We start from the raw sequence: 17687 nt of genomic DNA, 5'->3' as shown, positions 1-17687 counted from the left end.
CTCATGCAGACGGAAAAGGTTACAGATATGCAGTAAAGTTGGTTCAGACAAAAAAAAAAAAAAAAGACAACCAAAAACACCCTCTAAGTAGGTTACAGTGTGTTTAACAGTGTGTGTAGGCTTAAGAAAAAAAAATAATTAAAAAATAATAAACTCTTTAAAGAGAGAAGGAAGTAAAGTAATAAAAACAAGCCGTGTAAGGATGGGACACATTACAACACAGGAAGTGTGGGCCTTACCTTTGCTTTGTTACATTTGAGCGTTTTGATTGCTAATGAACAGACAACAGCTTCTGAGAGGCGCGGGACTGTGGAAGGGACTGCTGAATTAAACCAGCCTACACACTTCAGAAATGCCTTAATCTAGATGGGTAGTGATGGCGGACGCCTGCCTTTATTCAAGCACTCGGGAGGCAGAGACTGGCAGATCTCAGAGAGTTCAAGGCCAGCCTGGTCTATAAGAAAAGAAATAGAAATGCCTTAGTTTTAAATGGAAGTCAGACTGTATTAGGTTGTGGAGCAGGTTAGGAAACAAAGGGCTGCCGGGCGGTCGTGGTGCACGCCTTTAATCCCAGCACTCTGGAGGCAGAGGCAGGCGGATCTCTGTGAGTTCGAGACCAGCCTGGTCTACAAGAGCTAGTTCCAGGACAGGCTCCAAAGCCACAGAGAAACCCTGTCTCGAAAAACCAAAAAAAAAAAAACCAAGAAAAAAAAAAAAAAAAGGAAACAAAGGGCTATGGATTCCTTCCAGGTAAATTGAGATCATATTTGACCAGGGGAGGAAGCTAAGAAAGACTGCAAAATAGGAGATGTGTAAACTGATCCCTCTTCATGGGAACAGCTTGAAGACATGACAAACCTTGTTGGTTATAGGTCCTCATGACTTATTACACGTTGTCCTTTCATATGGTGTGGATAGAGACTAGATTACAGTTTGATTACATGGTCCAAATGGCCTTATAAAGTTGACAGACTTCCACCTGCTCAAACACAGAATAAAAAGTCATCATCAACTGACCTGAGCACATTGCACACTCGTGCTTGTGTTAATACAGACATGTATGTTACCTTTAAAGGCTTGTGTGTTTTCAGAGCAAGGGGACCAGACATCAGTGAAAACGGGTTGCCCAGGTGACCCAGTCTCTCAGAGTGCCTCTGTTGCAGTTCTATGTATAGAACAGTTTCAAAGCCCTTGGCTGAGATGGCCCAGCCTCAGACTACTCCAGCTAGACTTCAGATAAGCCCTGAATTTTCTAATCACACTGAGACTAGAAAACAGCTAGCTCTCTCAGGACTTGATCATTATCTTAATTTTCTCATGGTCTCCTAAAGACGTCATTGACCCCAGAAAACAGGAAGAAGTCTAGAAAACATGACACCCACATTCCTAAGGGTTAGGTGGACAGTTTTGGTTGTTCAGTAGATTATGAATGTTTATTTTCATTTAGGGGGGTTGATTGCAAGTTGTTATTGATCATAATCAGGGAAGAGACTAAGCAAAGGAGATTAGATTCAGGGATCTTATTCTGAAAAGAAAAGGGGGGACATAGAAATGATGGATAAAAAGAATAGATTAGAATCTACTTTTAAAAAGAAACTACTAGTCTTAAATATTTTACGTTGGGGGCTGGGCAGTGGTGGCGCACGCCTTTAATCCCAGCACTCGGGAGGCAGAGGCAGGCGGATCTCTGTGAGTTCGAGGTCAGCCTGGTCTACAAGAGCTAGTTCTAGGATAGGTTACAAAGCTTCAGCGAAACCTTGTCTCAAAAACAAAAACAAAACAAAACAATGTAATGCACATTTCTAGTCCTTGAAAGTTATTATTATAAACTATTTAGAATAATAAAGAAATACAGGTTAGTAGTTAGTAACTTTAATAATCAAACTTCTATTCATGTTAGGTATGTTTTCAAGGTCAAACAGATATGTTTTAGACAGATGGAGGTCTTCAAACACTTCAGAGATCTACAGAATATGGCATTTAAGATGTTTTAATAACTTAAGGCTTTTCATGACAATGAGACACATCTGCTCCTGGAAGCACAAATTTAATTCAGAGAAGATGTTGAGCATCAAAGAACTTTCACATAGAGTTTGCTGTCTTTGTGGCAAAAGCTACCAGTGGGCAAGAAACTGCCCTTACCTTGACTGCTGACAGTATGATTCCAAACTGGACAAGCAGGACACAAAAGAAAGCAACTGCCAAACTTTGTCAAGACAGGGGAGGACAGTTCTTCAAAAATACTGCTTCACAGAAAATTCCATCAGATACTCTAGGCTTGTAGGCTGAAGATAGATGCCCCAACATTGCAGAGGAACCTTGGGGCAATTGTCCAGGCAGCCAAATATCTCTGTTGTTTCATCGTATTGGAAGTTTGCTCTGCACTTCCTGTTTACTCAGGTAATATTACATCCTTCTTGGGTCTTTGATGGAGTTGAAAACTAGATAATAATAGAATATTCCTTAGTCATGATAGAAAGTAAACTAGGTACAAAGTTCTGGACTCATCAAGATAGGATAGATAATGGAGTATTTTTCTGACTTTGCCAAATCAAATGCAAATGGACTGGACATTGTAAATTTAATTCTTTCTTGATAATTGTTCTTATTGTGTATATTTTTACTGTGTTAGAGTTAAAACCTTTCTTTTTTATTTAGACAGAAAGTGGGAAATGTGGAATAATTTTTTGCACACTGTGAACATATGCCACTCTGATTGGTTTAATAAAAAGCTGATCTGGGCAGTGGTGGCGCATGCCGTTAATCCTAGCACTCAAGTGCGGGGTGTGTGTGTGTGTGTGTGGCAGAGACAGGCGGATCTCTGTGAGCTTAAAGCCAGCCTGGTCTGTAAGAGCTAGTTCCCAGGTCTCTGTCTCAAAAAACCAAAAGCCGAAAACAAAAACAAAAAGCAAGCAACAACAACAAACAAACAAAAAACCCTGAATGTCCAACCGCTAGACAGGATTTCCAGGCACAGAGGACACTAAGAAGAGCTGGGTCCCAAGGAGACGCAGAGGAAGCGTGACATGTAGGAGATGAGGTAAGGAGACGTGAGTCACGTGGCAGCACATAAATTAATAGAAATAGATACATTTAAATTACAAGAGCTAGTCAGAAATAAGACTAAGCGCTGGGCAGTGGAGGTGCACTCCTTTAATCCCAGCAGAGGCAGGCAGATCTCTATGCATTTAAGGCCAGCCTGGTCTACGGAGTGAGTTCCAGGACAGCCAGGGTTACACAAAGAAATCTTGCTTAAAAAAAAAAAAAAAAAAAAAAAAAAAAAAGGGCTGTAGAGATGGTTCTGAGGTTAAGAGCACTGACTGCTCTTCCAGAGGTCCTGAGTTCAATTCCCAGCAACCACATGGTGGCTCACAACCATCTGTAATGAGATCTGGTGCCCTCTTCTGGCATGCAAGCATACATAATAAATAAATAAATCTTAAAAAATAAAAGAAAGGCCGGGCGGTGGTGGCGCACGCCTTTAATCCCAGCACTTGGGAGGCAGAGGCTGGTGGATCTCTGTGAGTTCGAGACCAGCCTGGTCTACAAGAGCTAGTTCCAGGATAGGTTCCAAAAAAACCACAGAGAAACCCTGTCTCGAAAAACCAAAAAAAAAAAAAAAATAAATAAATAAATAAATAAATAAATAAATAAAAGAAAGGAAGGGAGGAAGAGATAGAAGCCGGGAGTTAATCGCATATACGTTTAATCCCTGAATTCAGGAGACAGAGGCAGGCAGATCTCTGTGAGTTCGAGGCCAGCCTGGGCTATATGAGCTAGTTCCAGGACAGGCTCCCGTGCTACACAGAGAAACCCTATCTTGAAAAACAACAACAACAACAACAAAAATGTCATAATGAAGCCTATTGTTACAGGTAATTAACATATGTTAATAAAAAAAACACTTAAGTGCACAAAAACGCTAACAAATTATTACATCTGTGTTCAGCGACCTGCAACCAGGGGAACCTATCAGGTCTACAAAGAAGTCAGACTTGTTGGAGGCCAAAAGGCCAGCTCTTGGACTGTGAGATTTCTGAGGCCGCTTTAAGCGACAGGAGGCAGAAAAGACAGGAGCCTGACACAGCTTGGGCTGTATTTATTAGCACACTCAGCAAGAGGCAGCCTCTCTCCCGTGGGAAATTGGGGGGATCTGACTGACGTTTGAGGGTAGGAGGTGCTGACTGACGTTTAGGGATCTGGTGAAGGGCTAGTTAAAAATGTAATTTGCCAAGATAGAGTATCCTTTCTGGGACGACCAAAAGGCCGAGCAAGGTTATCCATGGTCTTGCAGGAATCCTGTTTTACAGGCGAGGCACTGTATCGGGGCAGTTCAGGAAACTAAGGCGCTAAAGCCATCATCAGCTTGAAACTGCCAGTGCTGGAAACCTAACGCGCTTGGAGCAGAGAAAGCCAGGGTGGATCGCGCAGGCTGCAAGCCACTGCCCAGTGCCGACAGCTTTCTCACTGTGACCCTGCCTTCTCGCTCCCCTGAGAGCTCACAGTACCCCGCCTTAGGTTTGCTCATTTGGTCTCATGTGATCCTCCGCTTCCCCAGACCCCAGGGCACGTGCCCAGCCAGCGCCGGGGTGAGGGGCGGGGCTCCGGGGCGGGGCTTCAGGGCGGGTCTCTGGCCTCAGCGAAGGAAACACTGAGCAGACCTTTGGACTCAGCTCCGCGGGAATCGCTGTGGCGGTTGACTCAGATGAATCCCCCACGGCATAAAATCACAAAAGAGTTTTTGTTAGATGCTGACTGTGGAGGGAGCGGCTAAGCGAAGTAGGCAAGGGAGGCTGGGCTCCTTTGAGAGAAGTGAAGGTTGGACCTCTGCAGACTGAGCCAGGCGCGGCTCCGCCTGGAGCCAGCGTCTGTGAGCAGCAGGGTTTGGTGGGTGCTCAAAAGTCCATCCAGTAGCCCCAAAGGTGCTGTGAGGGCTCCCCAGGTAGTTGCTGAGTGAGTTGCTGTTCAAAGGTTTGGAAAATGTGCCAGGCAAGGGCAAAGTCTGGGGAACAAGTCCTGAAAATGAGATAAACTGTAAACGACTTTAATAATTTGCCCATAGCGCAGCAAAGCCGAGGAACTAGACTGCTCCCGTGCGTGAAAGGAAACTGATTCAAACTCCCAAGGCTATATCTCGGGGGGGGGGGGGTCGGCGGAGGGATAGCAAAAAGGCGGGGAAACTCTGGCCAGTTATAAAGAGAGGGGCAGCTTCCAGGAAGAAGGTGTGCACGCCAGAACAGCCTAGAAGTTCAGGTGGTGGTAGGGGAGGTTGTGGGATGCGTGTTACAGGTATGTGCTAATAGGAAACTAGGTGCCCAGTTTACTCCATCTGGTAGGGAAAGAAAAGCGAACAGGTTCTTCCTGGAAACTGAGTGTAAGTTCCGCAGAATGCTGAGTATAAGTTCTTGTCTGTCCCAAGACAGACTTTCTATTTTACCCTGTAAAAGTCCAGCTTGAGCTGAGCCCAGACTGTCATTGGGGGTCACCGTCAGTGGTACTGCCATATTGGGGGCTTGGGGACTGGGACCTAACATTACTCTTCCTGTGGACCGGGGTTTGATCCCCAGAACCCACAAGGCAGTTCAGAAATCTAACTCCAGTTCCAGGAGATCTGACGCCCTCTTCTGGCCTCTTGAGGCACTACATGCACATGGTGGGTAGGTATAGAAGCAGGTAAAACACCAGCACACACCAGGCTAGTCTCAAATTCATAGAGATAATCCTGCCTCCACCTCTCCAATGTGCTAAGGTTAAAGACAGATGTGGGCCCCACACCAGGCATCAACAGATAAATCTTTCAAAAAAAAAAAAAAAGATAATAAAATAGAAAGGGTGTGGAGACAAGTTGATGCCCAACACTAGACGGCTGGGGCTCTCTCTCAGGAAAGTAATGTTTGCACCGACTCCTGAAAGACCAGGCAACAGAAGCACAACCGTTGAAGAACACAGCTTAAACAGAGGTGCTAAGGAGGGACTGGTTTTGATGTGTTCAGGAAAGAACAAAAAGAAAAGCCCCTGGCACAGACCTGAACTCCCAGTTACTGGGGAGGATGAGGCAGAAGGGCCCCTCAAGCCCCCTAGGGTTCAAGATCAGCCTGGGAAACATTGTCTCAGACAGAAACTAAACCTGAAGCAACACCAGGGCTGGGGAGCATAGCTCACCGTGAACTCTGTCTAGTATGAATAAGGGCCCAGCTTAGAAGCTTAGCATTATAAAAGAAAGCAAGTAGGGTGGGGGGATAAGCTGGGCATGGCTGCTCACACTTATAATCTCAACACTTGGGGGGTTGAGGCAGAAGGATTGCCATGAGTTTAAGGCCACCCTGGCCTACCAAGTGAGTCCCAAGCTAGCCTGGACTTCATAGTAGTGACCCTATCTAAAAACAAGCAAAAGCAAGTGAATAATAAACCCCACCCACGCTGTAAAGGACCCAGTGGGGATGGGGAGGACAACACAGCGCTGATGTCTTCCTAGGGCCTGGGCCTGGAGCAACACCCTCTGCGTCCTTAATGTTTCTTTCTTATTCCGGGTAGACGAGTGATGCCCCTCCCCCCGGGGGTATCCTGGGGTGACCCCAAGCTCCCCAGACCTTTGCTCTCTCACTTCACCATCGGGAACTCACCAGGGCCTGGCTGATCTCCCAAATGCCTGTGACATGGCTCTTGGAGAGATCTCTACACAACGATGCCCTTTGCTCAGGTCCCACACCCTGGGCTACACTGAGCCCTCACCTTGGTGAGAAGCCAGGGCCGACTGTCTTATCTCAGGAACTCTTTGCTGAGCTCAGAGCGTCTGGGGCTTTGTGAAGGGCCTGTGCCCGGCCTGGCAGTCCCTTTCGCTTTCTTTAAAGGCTCTGCCTAAGGTCAGCCCGTCTCTCCAAAGGTGGAGGCAGGGAAGGGAATGTTCTCTTCGACCTCTCTAGAATCTTGGCTTGAACTGCTTGGCTCTGGCCAGTCCTGAGGACCCACCTGTTCTCAGTCATCAGTTTGGGGCGGCCACCAGCCTCCTGGGTATTCAACCCTCTAGACCCTGAGGACGTGATTGCGATATAGTGTCTCTGGCAAGGCACAGAGCGGACGAGCGCCTCCTAGCCCTACGCTGTCTCAACAAAACAAACAAAAATGGTTTAATGGTCAATTAAACAAAAGAACAGCTTTCCCCAGCTTCCTCCTGGGGCGTCAGGGCACCTTCTTTGTGGGAGGGGGAACACGCCCCCTCAAACTGTATGGACAAAGTGTTTTAGCATCAAGGGTGGTAAGAAGGGTTACGGCCTGAAGACCTGAATTTCACCCCCAGGATACACATGGCGGAAGGAGACAACAGGTCCTGAATGTTGTCCTCTGACCTCTCCGGGAGATAGCCCTGTGACTTGTGTGTACTTACACACACACACACACACACACACACACACCAAAAAAAAATATGATGGAAGTTTAAAAACTTCAAAGTGATTAAATCTTTGACACCTAAATTAAAAACCAGCCTGAGGGTGGCTGGCTCCTCCCATCCTAACGCCCGTGAACACTCAGGCAGTAGGGTCAGGAGTTGTTTGAGGCTAGTTAGGACTGAACAGCAAGACTCCGTCACAAGGCAAATGAGCAGGAGTGGGGGTGGCTCAGTAAAGTGCCTGCCGAGCAAGCCTGGGGACCCGAGTTCAGATCTCAGACTCCTTGTAAAGGCTGAGTGTGGTGCATAGCCCTGCAACCCCAGGCCTAGATGGTGTAGATATAAAGTGTTCCCGAGAGCTCGCTGGCCCCCAACCTAACCAATCAGTGAGCACCACATTCAGTGAGAGACTGTCTCAAAACACAAAATAGAGAGGAAGATACCAGACAGGGACTGACCTCCACCTGTACACGTGTGCGAACATGCACACGCACACACACTACCACACATTCATAAAACAAAAGCTAGCAGTCATTATTGATAATTGGGTATTATCAATATTGATATTGGATTCCCAGTTATCGGGTTTCTTTGCCGATGCAATAAGCCAGATCAGACGGAGTCAATAAATCCAGATTTAATAAACAGAGCAAAGCAACTCTCGGGTGACTCTCAGAACGGCAGGAGAGAAATCATGACATAGGTCTGGTGACCTGTAGATGTGATCTTGAGCAGCTCCAGGGGAGGGGCTGACCCTTGGCGGACTTTTTGAGGGTCTGGAATGTGAGAGGTGAGACTTGTTGGCACGCAGTGCGTGAAGCTGGTACTGTTCAGGCAGGGTCCTCACTAACAGCAGTACAGAGGCATGGCTCATCTCTCTTTCCATGACTGCCCAGGGAGCCAGTCTGTAAATGGGCCCCGTGAGTATTCACAGGTACAAAACCAAGTGACCAGGCTAGAGATGGCTCAGTGGTTAGGGGCACTGGCTGCTCTTCCAGAGGACTCAGGCTGAATTCCTAGAGCTCACATGGCCACTCACAACTGCCTATAACTCCAGTTCCAGGGGATCTGATGCCCTCACACAGACAAACATGCAGACAAAATGCCAAGCACATGAAATAAAACAAAAACAAAGAGGGGCTGGAGAGATGGCTCAGTGGTTAAGAGCACTGTCTGCTCTTCCAGAGGTCCTGAGTTCAATTCCCAGCAACCACCTGGTGGCTCACAACCATCTGTAATGAAATCTGGCTCCCTCCTCTGGCGTGTGGGCATACATGGAGGCAGAATGTTGTATACATAATAAATAAATCTTTAAAAAAGGAAAAAAAAAAAACAAAGAGATTCAAGGTGGATGATGGTGGTGCACACCTTTAATTCCAGCATTCAGGAGGCAGAGACAGTCAGCTCTCTGAGTTCAAGGCCAGCCTGGTCTACAGAGTGAGTTCCAGGACAGCCAGGGTTACACAGAGAAACCCTGTCTGAAAAAATAAACAACAAAACCCCAAAAGAGTTCTTGGAGCTCACAGATGCTCCAATCTGCACGCAGAACCTGGAGATCAAATGTCCATGCAGACTGCACAGCACTCGGTGCCAGGGAAGCTGACCGGAAGCTGATCCTGGGGCCACATTCCTCCAGATGCTGGTGGTGCTCATTGACCTTGTGACCTGGAGCACCCTGCAATCTCAGAGCTTCTCCTTTGTGTCAGGAGGGAATGACCTGAACTCAGGCCTGCCCCTCCCTGCTCGGAAATGCTGTAGGCCGCCACTCTGGAAAGAGCACTAGCTGAAGTAGGTGTGTGTGGTGCCACCAGCCTGCCAGCCCAGCCCTTGGAGGTCAGATAGGAGGATGTCTAGTCAGAGGCCGTGATGGGCTCCATACCAAGAGCAAACCGATCTGTTCACACCAACACACCATCTCAAACATGCCATCTTAAACACGGCATCTCAAACACGGCATCTCAAACAACACACCATCTCAAACACGGCATCTCAAACACACCATCCCAAACAACACGCCATCCCAAACACACCATCCCAAACAACACGCCATCCCAAACACACCATCTCAAAAATCCAAAATTTTTTAAATTAAAAAAATAAACTCAAGCAGGGTGTGGAGGAATGCAGCTTTAATCTCGGCATAGGTAGAGGTGGGGGGATCTCTGAGTTGAAGGCTAGTTTGGTTTCTATATTGAGTTCCAGACCAGGCAGGGCTACATAGAGAGATTCTGTTTTAAAAATAAACAAAATAGGCTGGGCAGTGGTGGTGCATGACTTTGATCCCAGCATTTGGGAGGCAGAGGCAGGTGGATCTCTGTGAGTTCGAGGTCAGCCTGGTCTACAAGAGCTAGTTTCAGGACAGGCACCAGAGCTATGCAGAGAAACCCTGTCTTAAAAACAAAACAAAACAAAACAAAAAACATTCAACTAAATAAATGAATAAATAAAATAATAATCTAGGGGCTGGAGAGATGGCTGAGCAGTTCAGAGTACTTGCTGCTCTTCCGGAGGACCAGGATTTGCTTCCCAGTGTCCACTCCCGAGGCTTAGAACTACCTGGCCTGAGTTCTACCCACGAGTGGTGGCCAAGCTGGGAGCGTGCAGACTGAAGTTTTGACTCCAGTTCTGCACCCAAAGTCAAGCATTTCTGGTTTACCCCTCACCCCACTACTCTGTGAGGATAATAACATTACATGGTGAAGCTAGGACAGTGTTGCAGAGCTTGGGTGTGTGGCTGAGCGGCAGAGCAATTCCTGAGCAGGTGCGAGACTCGGACCTCCAGCCCCAGCGCCAGGGACAGGACAGAGCAGCAGGCACGGGATTTGGCAGCATCTTAACTGTGGGTCTCTCTGAGCTGCTATCTAGGGACGCTGCCCAAGGGTCACTGGACATAAGTGATATCATTCTTCCGAAAATGCTCACCTATCTCTATCCCGGTCTGTATTGGGAGTCCCAGTCGCTCCCAGGAATCAAAGCGAGAGCAACAGGCTAAGTAACTCGCAGGAGATCGTTTAACTAAGAGGCCCAGCGTGGGACTCAGACACCATCTCCTAGGCTCCAAAGGACTCGGACAGCTCCATTATTTCTCCAGCTCTGCTCTCTGCAGCCCTTCCCACAGGTTCAGGTCAGCTCCAGTCCACAGCGGCTGCTGGCCGCGGTCATTCCGCGGTCTTGGCATCTCCGACTTGTTAGGATCGCGACTGAAATGGAGGCTGCACCTTCACCCATGGCCTCTTGCGGCCTGTCTTCAGGACCGCCAGCCCTGCGACACAGCACCAAGCCTCAGCTGCTCTCCATGGCCTCTTGATGTCTTCAAAACCAGTGTCACCTGAGTGACCCTTACACATTACCAAGCTTAGCTGTTAGCATGAGATGCAGCTGTGGCCCCCTCTGGACCATGGCTTCTGTGTACCGACCCTGAGGAAATATTCCCAGATTTTACATCTCTGATGTAAAATCACAGCTAATTTAACCGCAGCTTTGGCTAACCAATGTTAATTGTCCCAGTAAAGGCTTCTGGTCTACTAATTATTGCTGACTCTTCAGCCTCAGATGACTAGAATCACAGATTCTTAATACAAAATAGCATATGAATGACCCTGACAGGGTCTTTACTTCCCTCTGAAACTTCACGAGCCAGTCTCCATTGTCCACACTGCTCAATACACTACTCTACTCTCTGTCTATCTATCTATCTATCTATCTATCTATCTATCTATCTATCTATCTATCATCTATCTATCTATCTATCTATCTATCTATCTATCTATCTATCTATCTATCTATCATTTTTCGAGACAGCTGAGACAAGTTCACTTGTTTCTCTGTGTAACAGGCCTGGCTGTCCTGGCACTCACTCTGTAGACCAGGCTGGCCTCCAGCTCACAAAGATCCGCCTGCCTCTGCCTCCCAAGAGCTGGTATCAAAGGCGTGCACCACCACCTGGCTTTTTTTTTTTTTTAATGCACACTGGTGTTTTGCCATGGGTGTCGGATCCCCTGGAACTGAACTGCAGACAGTTGTGAGCCACCATGTGGGGGCTGGCAACTGAACCTGAGTCCTCTGAAAGAGCAGCCAGTACTCTTAACCTCAGTCATCTCTCCAGCCCCAAAGTATTCCCTTTTTAGTTCATACAACAGTCCCCCAAGTTCCGAACACCCCATGGCTTTTCTACCCAAGTTCAAAAGTCCTCCCACAATCCTCCTCAAAATGTGGGCACATCGGTCACAGCAATTTCCCACGAACCTGGTGCCAATTTCTGTTTCGGTTTGTGTTCTGTAGCTGCGGTAAACACCACACCCATAAGCAACTTGGCAAGGAAAGGGTTTATTTGACTTAGAGGTCACAACCCATCAGCAGGGTCAAGGCAGGAGCCTGGAGGCAGAAAGTGAAACAGAGACCACGGAGAGGTGCTGGCCCCCACTGGTTAGCTCTGCTTTCTTTGTTCTTTTTCTTTCTTTTTTTTTTTTTTACAATTTATTTAACTTTATTTTATGTACATTGGTGTGAAGTGTCAGATCCCCTGGAACTGGAGTTACAGACAGCTGTGAGCTGCCATGTGGGTGCTGGGAATTGAACCTGGGTCCTCTGGAAGAGCATTTAGTGCTCTTAACCACTGAGCCATCTCTCCAGCCCTCAGCCTGCTTTCTTATACAACCCCCCAGGAACCCTGCCCGGGGTGACACCACGCACAAGTGGTGGGCTGGGCCCTCCAACAGCAGCCAGTAACCAAGAAAATGGCTCCATGGCCTACAGGAGAATCTGATGGGGACGCTTCCTCAGCTGACTTCAGCTGGTATCAAATTGACAAAAAAAAAAAAAAAACCCAAACCTACCCAGGACCGTGGAGCAATGAGTTTGTTGTCACTGGACTGGACGTTTGTTGTCACAGGGAAACAGATTAAAGTGAACCGTCTCAGAGATCTGTGCTCGTGGGTTCCCAGAAAACTTCCCCGCAGGAGTCAGAGCCAGGCGTCTCTCTCCTGGGTGCTGGGTGTGAGTAGGACTCCCTCCAAGAAGAATAGCCAGGCACACAGTGAGAGATGCCCTGGGTGGACAAGTGGCCATTGGGACTGGGCAGAGTGGCTGGTACCAGGGAGGTGGCGGTGTTCTTTGGTGACTGAGCTTTGTCCTCACAGAGAGCTCTAAGGAGGTTGGGGCCCTGCTGGGGCGCTCAGTCTGTTTGAGATGGTAAAACTGGAAAGGGGGCAGAGTCCAGCAGAAAAAGCTTTGTGAAGAGCTCGCAGAGAGCCAACAAAAGCCGACAGCTGGCAGGATAAGGAAGGCAGTAAGCAAATAAGTCCAGCACTGAAGCAGACATGGCCCCTTTTTGGTCCACCCTTTGTCCACTGGGATGGGCTGGGGCCTATGGTCGGAGGCCAAACAAGTTACCTCCTGCCTCAGCTTGTTTCTGTCTCGGCAGGCTGAGACTCTCCTACTTCTGACTTCAAGCCGTTGGTATGTGTGAAATTCTTGCCTGTCCTGTGGCTGCCGGCCCACATCTGGCCACAGCGCAGTGTTGTGCCCCTCTTCCTACCCTTTAGTGTCTGCCGTTCTTAAGCCGTCGGAGCAATTTGTCAAGATTAATTGGACGCCGAACTGGCTCTCTCTGGAAACACAAGGAAGCGTCTAGGCATCAGAACAAAGCTTATGTGGGCAGAGTCCCATGATAAGGCTAACCTGTGGCCAGATGCTTGGCCCGCCACAGCCCAGGAAGAAAAGCCGCCCTGTTAGAGGCACCAGAGAGGAAAAGAATTTGTTCTGCTCATTTCCCCCAATCTCCTTGTTTTTCTCCCTAACTTAAAAGAGCCACCCCCTCTAGTGACTGACAGGGCCCTTGTCACCTCCGGGCCGACCTCTCTGTGTGCCTGGACTCTGCACAGAGCGTTCTCAGTTTGGTTTCTTGGAGGGATGGACAGGTTCAGGGTCGGCCTGGTTAACATACTCTTCTGGGTCATGCTTTGTGGAGGAAGGTGGGCTTAGGCAACCTTCCTTACCCCAGCCAGAATGCATTATTTCCTGCCCTTACTCCACCATCTGCCTTTGATCTGGGGATTGGTCACAGTTCAGCTGTGGTCAGTAGTTAACTGCAGTTCCAGACACAAGGAGAAACAACAGCTTTCTCTGTATTCTCGACACGCTTTGAGGCCACGGCCTGATTCCCCACCTCTAGGCTTGTGTCCACCTTCCTTCTGTGGTCCCGCCTCTCTCTCAGAGCATCTGCCTGCCTCCGTCCAGGGCCACCTCAGATTCCAGGCCAGGATCCTCAGGGCACAAGAAAGCTGCTAAATTGAGAAGGAACCACAGAGCTCAGCCCTGGCGCCCCCTTGGTCGAGGTCCTAGCTCGATGCTCCTAATCCTGGCACTTAGGAGGCAGAGGCAGGAGGAGTTTAAGGTTGGACTGGTCTATAAAGTGACTCTTTTCAGAGGGAAAAAGAAAGAAAGAAAGAAAGAAAGAAAGAAAGAAAGAAAGAAAGAAAGAAAGAAAGGAAGGAAGGAAGGAAGAAAGAAAGATAGAAAGAAAGAAAGGAAGAAAGAAAGAGGACAAAAACAGAAGAGGGGTTTCAGAGCCAGGTAACCCACACAATTTCCAGAGTCCCTTGTACGGAGGCTGGTCATGGTCACCCAACCTGAAATCATGAACGTACTGTCAGCAGTAAAGCTAACAGGGTCCTACTGGACTCGGCATCCTCAGCCAAGAACCACAGGCCTCGAGACAGATAACTTTAAGAGGCACATCAGCTGAAAATAGTTCCTTTCTCCTAGCATCATTAACAATAACACTGAGCTATTTCTGCGTGTGACCTCAGCTTTCACACACGTGCTTTCCCGTTTAGTCTTTACAACGACCTATGAATAGATTAGCTGGGCTCTGTTGTTAGTTCAGACTTCACAGAGGGGAAACTGAAGCTCAGCGCGCTCAAGGCCGCACGCCTCTGAGAAGGCAAAGCCGCCTCTCCTGCGCGTTCCCTGAGTCTCCAGCCCCACTCCCACCCGCAACAGCAGCTGTGGTGGGCACTTCACAGCCAGATAACCACACGTGCGGCTACTCTGTTCCTTAAGACCCTAGGAATAGGCTTTGTGGTGGCTTATGCTGGGGGGGAGGCCCTAGCTACTCGTTCTCCTCCCTCATGATAGCTACCATTTGATCAAATGTGTAAGACGGGGCTGGAGGGAGGGTTCAGCAGTCGAGAGCACTTGTTCCCCTTGTCAGTTTCCGACACCCATGTGGAGGACAACTGCGGTTCCAGGAGATTCTTCTGAACTACCTGGGCACCAGGTACACACCCATGCGGACAAAACACTCATACACACACTAAATACGTACAAAACATATGTTCCAGAGAACATTCTAGAAGCCTAATCCAGAAACTCCAGTTAGTGGCCTTGTTTCCCAAGCAGAGATGTACGGAGATGTATAGATGTCCAAACACACTTGACATAATTGTCATAGTACCGATGACGGCATAACCCTCATGCCTGTCCAGGTCATGCCTGATCAGTTCGTCCAATCCCATAGGTAGGTATGTGCTTCCTGTTCTGAGAACCCGGAACAGCAAGCAGGCACAGTCCCCTTGGGGACCCCTGGGCCTGTCTGGGAGACATGAGTAGATGAGAATATAGAGATCAATGAGGAAGGATTGTGGTTTTGGAGATTCTGACTAAGTTTGAAATTCACAGAGTGGTTAGTTGTCCGGGAGTTCAGAGTGCCCAGCCACACCTTAGTCCTCATCTTACCCAATGGGTCATGTCCTGTTTCTTCATTGTCTCAATACCCAAGAAGCAGCTCACCCGTGGTGGCATGTAACAACAGTCAGAAAGTGCTGGAATGCAGCCAGAGTTGTTTAGGCGGTGCCTACCACGTCTTGCTTGTGGATTCATCCCACAGCACCGCAAGGCATGGTGGGTAGGCCCAGAGCGCACGTGGTAGAGGGTCCCCCTTCCGGGCACCTGGGATGAGAAAGGAGGGGGCAGCTCCCTCAGGAACAGTGTGGGAGTGAGCTGAGCCAAGCAAAGTTTAAAGGTCAGAAGGGCATCATCAATGAGAGAGGGCAGTGTGGGACAAAGTGACAGGAGCAGGAAATCATGGTTAAGATCAGCCAGGTGTGTACCAGTTTTGAATGGAAGATTGCCTGTGGAAGAACAGCGGAGAGCAAACCATGGGGCTGAGAGAGAAAAACACAAAGGCCAGACCTTCAGGAAACAGTTGCCAGGACCACACACCAGACACGGAAAGTTTCAGATTCCTTCCTGGGTTCTGCCTGTGCACACTGGTGTTAGCGTTGGCATTTCCTTTAAGGATAACATCTCACAGAATAACTCATTTGGTTTTGTTTGTTTTTTGGTTTTTCAGTTTAGGGTTTCTCTGTGGCTTTGGAGCCTGTCCTGGAACTAGCTCTTGTAGACCAGGCTGGTCTCAAACTCACAGAGATCCACCTGCCTCTGCCTCCTGAGTGCTGGGATTAAAGGCGTGCACTACCACCGTCTGGTTTAAGGTAACTCAGTTTAACACGTTCAAGTTAACACCCAACCAGACTTAATCTCACTACGTAGCCCAGGCAGGTTGGGACTCTTAACCCTCCCACCTCAGTGATTAGACTACAGATACTCTGGACAAAAAAGAAGCTTTTGAGTAAATTTATCAGAATTTCTCAAAAAGTTTTCTTGTACACAAGAAATATAGGTAACGGTCCTGACCTGTAATCCCAGCGTGGGGGAGGCAGAGGCAAGGGCATCAGGGGTTTAGGGTCATTCTTGTCTGCACAGCATACACACAGATTACATATACACACATAAACACATACACACAGATTACACATACACACAGATTACACATACACACACACAGATTACACATACACACAGATTACATATATACACATAAACACATACACACAGATTACACATACACACAGATTACACATACACACAGATTACACACACATGCACACAGATTACACATACACACAGATTACATATACACACAGATTACACACACATACACACAGATTACACATACACACAGATTACACATACACACACAGATTACATATACACACAGATTACACATACACACAGATTACACATACACACAGATTACACACACACACACAGATTACACATACACACAGATTACACACACACACAGATTACACATACACACACAGATTACATATACACACAGATTACACATACACACAGATTACATATACACACAGATTACACATACACACAGATTACATATACACACAGATTACACATACACACAAATTACACATACACACAGATTACACATACACACAGATTACACATACACACAGATTACATATACACACAGATTACACACACATACACACAGATTACACATACACACAGATTACATATACACACAGATTACACATACACACACAGATTACATATACACACAGATTACACATACACACAGATTACATATACACACATAAACATATACACACAGATTACACATACACACAGATTACACATACACACACAGATTACACATACACACACAGATTACACATACACACACAGATTACACATACATACACACAGATTACACATACACACAGATTATAGTGCCTGACTAGAAAATCAAGGACAGGGGCTGGAGAGGTGGCTCCGGGCTTACCAGCACCAGCTGCTCTTCCAGAGGACCCAGGTGTGAGTCCCAGCATTCACGTGGCAGCTCTCTACAACCTCAGACCTGGAGGTGAGGAGGGTGGGGAGGTGGGGGTGGGTGGAGGGTGGGGAGATGGGGGTGAGGGAGTTGGGGGGGATGGGTCTGCCGCCTGTCTCCGTGCTCCTCTAGCTTCCACAGGCCCCAGGCATGCACAGAGAACATACATGCAGTCAAAACACCCACACACATAAAATAAAAACAAGTAAACCTTAGGAAAAAGAAGACCAAGGAGGGGAAAGATTGGGGTGGCAAACTGCTTCCCTTTGTAGTCGGACTTTATTTGTCTTTTCTTCCTTTTCCTGAGCAGGGTCTTAAGATTTCCAGGGTGTTCTCAGATGATGAGGTGCCTCAGAGGTGTGGGGACAGCAGGCCATTGCAGTTGGCTTTAGGACTTCGTGTTTGCATATCTAAATAGGCTAACAGGTCCCACCATACCGGGATACACAGACAGAAGGACATAATGTGTACAAAACCTCACAACCGCCCCAGGCAGAGTAAATGCTACAGACGTGTCTGTCACTAAAATCATTGTTTTGGTGCTGGGGGTCAAACCCAGGGCTTTGATGGGTACAGGCTAAGCTCCACCGCTCGGCTTGACCA

This window comes from Chionomys nivalis, chromosome 18 (assembly GCF_950005125.1).
Source record: "Chionomys nivalis chromosome 18, mChiNiv1.1, whole genome shotgun sequence".
Taxonomy (NCBI): Eukaryota; Metazoa; Chordata; class Mammalia; order Rodentia; family Cricetidae; genus Chionomys; species Chionomys nivalis.
The sequence above is the reverse complement of the archived record's forward strand: the minus strand, read 5'-3'. Positions refer to the sequence as shown.